Source organism: Octopus bimaculoides, chromosome 4 (assembly GCF_046866305.1).
Source record: "Octopus bimaculoides isolate indiv1 chromosome 4, ASM4686630v1, whole genome shotgun sequence".
Classification (NCBI taxonomy): Eukaryota; Metazoa; Mollusca; class Cephalopoda; order Octopoda; family Octopodidae; genus Octopus; species Octopus bimaculoides.
The window spans coordinates 134,493,879-134,502,625 of record NC_142931.1 but is presented as its reverse complement, the minus strand read 5'-3'; positions in this window follow the sequence as shown (position 1 = coordinate 134,502,625).

The window sequence follows — 8,747 nt, the reverse complement described above, 5'->3', positions numbered from 1 at the left end:
GCCAAACACTGTAAGTTTCAGGTTATAGCTGCTGATGAATATCGAAAGGAAAGTATTGGCGATTCATTTATTTCCAGGATCTCGCCTAACCATTTCTAGAAAGACACGTCGAAAATTCTTTATTGAATTTGAAATAGGCAATCGCCCAAGCTTGACCTCTGGCAGCTGCGTGGATAAAGTGCAGAGGTTTATCATTGATGTTCTCTCCCTCTCAGCGCCATAACTGGAATTGCAGTAAGAACAGTGTCCATATAGACGAACCACCACTGCCACAGCTGCAACGAACTTAGACGAGCACATAAAAAAAATAAACTTAAAAAAAGAATCAATGTATACAGGGCTAATCAACATATAAACACGATCCAGATTGTGTCGCTAGTTTCATATATGAGAATGCTTTCACACCCATCTCAGCAATGTCTTTGAATTGGCTTCCCAAGTAGACTATATTTTTTTTCTATGTTTCAAACACTTCATGATTTTTTTTTAATGAAAATCTGCATCTAAATGTTTTGCCTAACCTGTGTTCCTCAATAACTCTCAAACAAGACTTAAACGATAGATTTAAATTCAGATGATTATTAACAATCATATTGCTGCTCAACTTGTTCCCATGTTGGTGACTCCCCCTCGTAGTTTCTCACATCTATAGAAAGGTTTGAAACTAGGTGCTATTAAATTTTGCTGCTTTCCTCCACTTGAAATTCTTTTTAAAAAGACAAAAACGCTTTTAGGTCCGCAACCTGCGGAACTTTCTGAATGGCATGCCAGTGCGGCCCGTCTGATAATGAGCCATGTCTCATGCAGTCCGCTTCTTGAAAAAAAGTGTCCACGTCTGTTGAAAATAATGGCATTATATCGAGGCCTCAGTCTTTTCAAGCGAGCACATATAACAGAAGGAAAAAACTATGATTAGCAACATCCTTGCTAGCGACTATTCCTAAACGATAAATCGTCACAGCTTTCTCGATGCACGCCTTATTTTCTAATACTGAAGATCTCGATCTAAAAGCAACATGCCACTAGACCTCATTCTATAATTGTTATGTTTCCCTCGGGTGACTCGCAGAGATAACAAAACGAGTTATACCATTTAATTATTACATTTATTGTTCAATTACATACAAAGAACGCACTTACCCAATGTTCGTTATGAATAAACAAAAGTCATGTCCGCCATATATATATCAATGACATTTTACTACGACAGTCCCACAAGACAACAACAATGAAACAATGAACTCAGACGAACCACATGACACACGGAACGTCAGACGAATTACATATCTAACAGTCCATATAACACCTCCCCACTGAAATTGATGCTACACAAGAAGTATCAACAGCAAAGTCTCTCTTGGGTTTTACGGGTTCTCTTGGACCGTCTTGGGTTGTCTGGTCCATACTCTGGAACGGGTAACATGGTCTTGGGTCTGGTTTGTCTTTGTGTTAGTGGCACAGTTTTCGAGATCTCCATCGGGTGATCTGTTGCAAATTCAAATACAGTGTTTTCTGCATCACCAGGTTCATTGTCTTCCTCAGTTGTGTACCGCGGTCGCAGCTGTTCCCAGTGTCGTCTCCACATTGGGCCATGAGGTATGACCTTCACATTAAAGCAGCGAGTACCCAATGACTTCTTAATGATTGCTGGTACCCATCGGGGATCTTTGTCTCGGCGAGGTCCATAGTATAGTGCATACACAGGATCTCCGGCCTTGTACTGCCTGGTAACTTTAGCGACATCAGCCGAGCTTGGAGTCACCTGAGACTTATGTGCTTCCTTAGACTGTTTGCCTTGAGCAATGTGTACTGGCGATGGCAGCAGAGAATCAATCCTTGTTCGTATCTGCCGGTGATTCAAAAGTTCACTTGGAGAGAATCCACAGGATGTCGGTGTTCTCCGGTACTGCATCAAGAATTCTTGAAGTGCTCGTGTTGGCGGAAGAGAAGACTTCCTCAGAGCTTGTTTGAAGGTCTGCACCAAACGTTCCGCTGCTCCGTTGGTAGCTGGGTGGTAAGGTGCCCCTGTCAGGTGTGTGATCCCGCGTTCTTTGCACCAGCTCTGGAACTCCTCAGACGTAAAAGTTGATGCATTATCGGTGACCAGTGTGTGAGGAAATCCGAAGTGCGCAAAGTCTTCCTCAAGCAGATTCAAAGTGGCTTTGGAGGACGTGGAGGAAGTGGGATGAATGCATGGGTACTTGGAATAAGCATCTGTGATCACTAGCCAATCTCTACCCATAAAATTTATTGCATGGTCCAGATGTAAGCGGCTCCACGGCTTTTCTGGTAACATCCATGGGTGAACTGGAGGCTTAGATGGCTGCCTTTGATGTTCGTTACATGAATCACATCGTCGACTGGCTATCTCTATAGCAGCATCGATACCAGGCCAATAAACAGCAGTTCTTGCTAGTTGTTTCATGCGTTCCATGCCAAAATGTCCAAGATGCAGAAGATTGAGGATCTTTGGCTGCAAGCTATGTGGAATCACAACTCTAGATCCATGTATAAGGCATCCATGACAGATACTAAGTGAGTTTGATAACTTACGGAACTTGTTGACTTCGTCATTGATCTCCATGTTCTTTGGTGGCCAGCCTTCACGGACGTAGCGCATCACTGTAGATATCACTGGATCTTTCCCTGACTCTTGACGGAGGACGTTAGCATCCACAGGTTGGACTTGAATACTAAGAGCTTTGATGGCACACACCATGTCTATGTCTTCACCATTTTCCTTTCTGTCAAAGTCGTTATCATCACCGAATGACAAGCGACTGTGGGCATCAGCATTGCCATGATCTGCTGATTTCCGATATTCAATGGTGTAGTCAAACTGGTTCAGCCACAGGGCCCATCGTGCTAGTCTGTTAGCAGCGAGAAGTGGCGTCCCTTTCCTCGGACTGAATAGTGATGTCAGTGGCTTGTGGTCAGTCACGAGTACGAATTTACGACCGTACAAATATTGGTAAAACTTCTGCAAGCCAAATATGATAGCTAGGGCTTCCTTTTGAATTTGACTGTAGTTACGCTGTGCAGAAGTGAGAGTCTTGGACATATTGGATATTGGGCGCTCGCTTCCATCAGGATAGCGGTGAAACAGGACTGCTCCAATACCAACGTTTGATGCGTCACAAGCCAGTCCCAAAGTTTTGTTTGGATCGAAGTGTATCAGAACTTGACTTGATGAAAGTACATTTTTCAAGTGATCAAAAACTGACTGTTCCTCATCTCCCCACTTCCAAATAGTTGACTTTTTCGTAAGGCAATAGAGTGGCTCTGCTATACTGGCTAAGTTTGGGATAAACTTTCCATAGAACTGAACTGAACCTAGGAAAGATTTCAAGCTTGATTCGTTCGTTGGACGTGGCATCTTTAAGACTGCTTCGACTTTGGATCCCTTAGTGATCCCTTCAGTCGACAAAATGTGTCCAAGGTATTCTACACTGGGTAGTGCAAACTGGCACTTTTCACGGCGACATCTGAGTCCATTGTCGCTTAGACGTGTGAGCAGACACTTTAGGTTGTTTAAGTGACTGTTTGCATCTTTCCCACTGACGAGCATGTCATCCTGGAAGACGGCCACTCCAGGTAGATCATGGGTCAGGTTTTCCATGATCTCCTGAAAGTAACCAGGTGCTGACTTGATTCCGAAAGGGAGTCGTTGTTGCAGGAGTACTCCACGGTGAGTGCTGAGTGCGAGTCTGCGTTGACTTTCTGGAGCCAGCTTGATCTGATTATAGGCATCAGCAAGGTCTATCTTTGTATATCCGAATCCACCTCCGAGTTTCTGCATCAGTTCAGCAGGGAGTGGCATTGGATGACGGTGATCAGCAAGTTGGTCATTAATTCCCACAGAGTAGTCACCACAAATCCGTAGTTTGGGCTTCAGGTTGCTTGAAGCGTGTGCTTTACGAATCGGTACCACTGGCGTTCCGTATTCATTGAATTGAACAGGTTTCCAGATTCCCTTGGCGATGCCTTCTTCGTAACCTTTGGCCAGGTCATCACGAAGAGCAAATGGGACCGGACGTGCCTTGTGAAAGACTGGTGTTGCGTCCGATTTGAACTTCACTTCCAGTTCAAAGTTCTTGAGACATCCCAATTCTTGCTTGAAAAGATCTGGAAATTCATCACACATGTTGTGACAATCTTGCTGCAGGGAAACATAGGGCTCGCTTGAGGTCTTTGGATACATCCCTTCTGCACCTTCCCTCTTAGCTTGGCTGTCTATGCTTTTCAAACCTAGAGCAGTGTCTACGGAAATTCCCAGAGTCTGGATAGCATTCCGACCCAGCAAATTAAGATCAGAGATCTTGGTGACTATGTAAGGTATAAGATCCTGCTTACCAGTTGTTGGATCCTTGGTTTGGCCCATGAAAGTTCCTAGAACAGGCAGGTTGTGCTTGCTGGCAGATTCATAGCGATGCTTGACATCTTGCAGCTTTGGTCTTCCAAGTTGTTTCCAGACTGACAAGGAAACAAAATTGCCTGTAGTAGCAGTGTCCAATTCCATTGTGAACAGTCTGTTCTGGATTGTTACTGGCACAATTAAACTGTGAGTGTCTCGGGAAACTTCACCTAGGATCGCCTTGACTAGCTCAGCTTTTGTGATTCTTTTCACGGGAGTTTGTGAATGACCATTGCGTTGCTGATGTTGTTTTTTCCTACACACCGCTTGCAAATGACCCTTTTTATCACAAAAATGACATTTGGTTTCCCTGAAAGGACAGTCTGTTGCTTTGTGGGCCTTTCCACATCGGTAGCATTTCTCCTGGTTTGTGGAATAAGACTGCTGATGTTTCTTTTGAGGACTCTTATTCCTGTTCTGCTGGACCTTGTACACCTGCTTGGTTTTGGAACCGTATACAGTTTCTTTTGCAACCTTTGCTGCGTCTTCAGTCTCAATGGCAACCTGGACAGCACGGGCAAAATCTAGTTCTGAGTCTTTTATCTTAAAAAGCGCCTTCAGAACCGCTTCATTGTTAACCGAACATATGAATCTCTGTCTCAGAGCTTCATCCTGTGGGTTGGTGATCGCTGGAAAATCACAGGTAGCTGCATCCTGGCGTATACGTGCTGCCAGCTCCTGGAGAGTTTCGCCTGGCTTCCGCTGCATATCACTCCAAAACTTGAAACGCTCTCTCACAATGAAAAGTTTAGGGTCGAACTGTTCCTTCATGAAGTCAACGATTTCGTCCATTATCAAGTTGTTGATATCTTTAGGCGGATTTTGTTGGGTAGCCAGATTAGCAAGTTGTTTGTAAACAGTAGCAGTCTGATTGGTCAGGAACACTTGTGCCATGCGTTTTTCAGGTACATCATTAGCAGCCACAAACGTACGGAATCTTGACCAGTAATCAGGCCATAGTTCTGTCGCTGAATCAAATGCAGTAAATGGTGGAATCGACACTGTTGTTGAAGCAGCTGAAAAATAGCCACTAGAATCGCCTTCAACTTGTCGAGCACCAAACAGTTTTAACAGAGCGTCCATATATCTCTGATGTTGTTGCATTTGCTTGTCCATTTGTTCCCTAAACAATTTAATAAGTTCTACTGTCTGTTTTTCAGCCATTGTTATTACGATGAATAATTTTACGGTAAAGTAAGCATGTATCCTATCGGTCCTATCGGTCCTATCGGTCCTATCGATCCTATCGGCGACGCCAATAAACTCTGTTATGTTTCCCTCGGGTGACTGTCGCCGATAGGATCGATAGGACCGATAGGACCATAATGATAATAAGAGATACAGTATACTTTAAGCTGATGGATGATTATTCCAATTTACAAAGTTCCTCTTTGATGTAGCTAGCACTCAAAATATTTTTCAATGAATGATGGATAATATAATCACCAACAATGATATCGAAGGACTTCACACCCCTCTCAACGTTGGTAAAGCTATTGAAGAGCACGATGGGAACTTGGCGCAATTTATTTCAATTTATTAAAGAGTCTCAACATTACATTGAACAATGACAAATGTCTTCTCCTCCACAAATTCATCTGTTACTTAGGATATAAAATAGAAAATAATTCCCGGCAAGCTGATCTTGACAGAGTAAAAGCTCGCCGTCTAACAATAACTTAACAATTACAATGACTCCTTTCTGTGAACTAATTCAACTACTGCTAAACCCTGTTTTTCCACTGTAAAGAAAGACATCTAAACATCTTCAATAGCTAATACTACTCTCTGACTTATCTTATCTGAACTTCCAATGCATGTCGAGACTAATGCTTCTGAAACTACAATTTCGTGTGTCCTTTTTACAACGCAGTAAACCAGTTGCTTTCTACTCCAGAACTCTCTCAACCAGGAATAAAATTTCTCGTCAACCGAAAAGGAGGTTATGTCTCTCGTAAAATGTGTTAGGAAAAGACGGACGATTTTTCTTCGAGAATATTTCACACAACAGAGATTAATAAGATTTAGTCACAAAAACTAGAGTAAAAATGAGGAATAAGATTTTTGTTGGTGCATTGAATTATCGTTCTACAATTATGGCAGCCGATACATAACTGATGAAAAAAAGCACAGTTGCTGCTGTTATTACTTGTTTCTCTATATCTCTTGGAATCACACATTCACCTAAGATTTTGTTTTGTCCTGGAGTTACTCGATTATGGCACTATATCATACGTATGGTCTAACCATTTCGTTTGGAAAATATGAAGAAACTCGTGACGAATGCATTGTATAGTCTTAATTGAAATCCCGATTCTACCTTCCTTCTAATGCTAATCTTATCAATACCTCGCAATGATTTGAGCTTCCCAGTACCGATTTCAAAGATCACTTTATTATCGTCTGTTATCGTTACTTACGATAGTAAGGGAATACGTTTGCGCAATCAGATATGAAAGCTCCTACAGTAATTTGCTGCTTTCAAAATATATTTTGCATGTTTAGTGCTCTAGCTTCAATACATTCAAGCTGTGGGTCCTAATTTAAGCCCCGAGATTTTTGTACATATTTTTTCCTTTTTATTCAAGTTCAAACTAGAGCAATTCCATCTAGTCTCACTGGAAAATGAATGCCTAAAAGGGACACCATGGATTACAAAACGTACTCTTTACTCAAGGAAGATGCCTAGAAAAACGATAGAGCAACATTTTAGAGGAATCGCTCCGTGCGACTAGGTCTCTACTTTGCACCTGCGACTATCCTGACGCTTCACAAAAGAGCATTTAACTTTCAGCATCGCTGGTCCCTGGGTAGCTTTCTGGATGGGTACAAGACATTTTGACACAGATGTTTTGGCGTCGCTGATTTAACATGAGACGTTTTAATGTTTCTCTCGTCCTCTCATTTTCTCTCCGACTCTATCTGAATGAGTATATTTCTGCGCGCGCGCGTGCGTTTGTTTGCCACGAGTGATAGAGCGTACTATCGCCAAAACAGGTTGAATTCTTTTATTCTTTTACTTGTTTCAGTTTGACTGCGGCCATGCTGGAGCGCCGCATTTTAGTCGAGCAAATCGACCCCAGGACTTATTCTTTGTAAGCCTAGTACTTATTCTATCGGTCTCTTTTGCCGAACCGCTAAGTTTTGGGGACGTAAACACACCAGCATCGGTTGTCAAGCGATGTTGGGGGGGGATAAACAAACATATATATACACACATATGCATACATATATATATACATATATATACGACGGGCTTCTTTCAGTTTCCGTCTACCAAATCCATTCACAAGGCTTTGGTCGGCCCGATGCTGTAGAAGACACTTGCCCAAGGTGCGACGCAGTGGGACTGAACCCGGAACCATGTGATTGGGAAGCAAGCTACTTACCACACAGCCGCTCTTGCGCCTATGTCTATTTGGCAGAACCAAATCGTCAGCATCCAAACAGCCGCCCCCAATCGTCTAATTAATTATCTGAACCGGGGTAGGGGAGGTTGCTTACGAAGTTTAAAATATTATCAATAAATATGAGCAAAGAGTCAATCATGTTAAACTTATGGACTCTATTTATCACTATGTTCGTAGCAATATATATACATTATCGAACTGATGCTGTTTCAACTAAAGATATAGCTCAATTTGAGGAAATCAATAAAATTTTGTTCCACTGACAGGCGTTCCACTGGTAATTGCCGTAATGTTGACTGTTGACACGTTGAGAAATCTTACCCGAGTCAGTTGTGGGTCGACTGATGAATGTACCGTCGAAGATTTTTACAGTGACATTCTGAGAAGCCGGTTTCCAAAAAGCACGCGAAAAGTGGCTCAGCGTCGATCCAGTTATTAAAAATGAAATCAAGGATCCACCACCTGAATTTCTTCATCGCTTAATAAGAATACAAAAAGTATCAGAGTAACTCAACCTTCAAAGTGTTGGTGAAAGCTATGAAATCATTTTTTCTTACCCTCAATCCACATCCCGTTTAAGCGCCTTTGATTGAAAACTGGAAAGAGCTATTTGCAATCGAAAGGAATACACTGACATTCTTATCTTGAATACTTAAGCTGAACACTTGAGCTAGATAAAACGATTTGATTCTCAGCAATTTTTTTACATAACAGCACAGATGAAACCTATGAAAGGATCAAGAGCAACAAGACTGCTTTCGTTATAGTTCACAAGGGCGATTTAATAGCTCTACAACAACTGTACTGGTGGTTATCGAAAAGGAAGAAAAACTTAAGATGATGAAGGAGATATAATTAACGATTGGGAGGAAGTTACCAATCTATTTGGGCGCACTAATTGGCTTGCATAGATTCGGACAAAC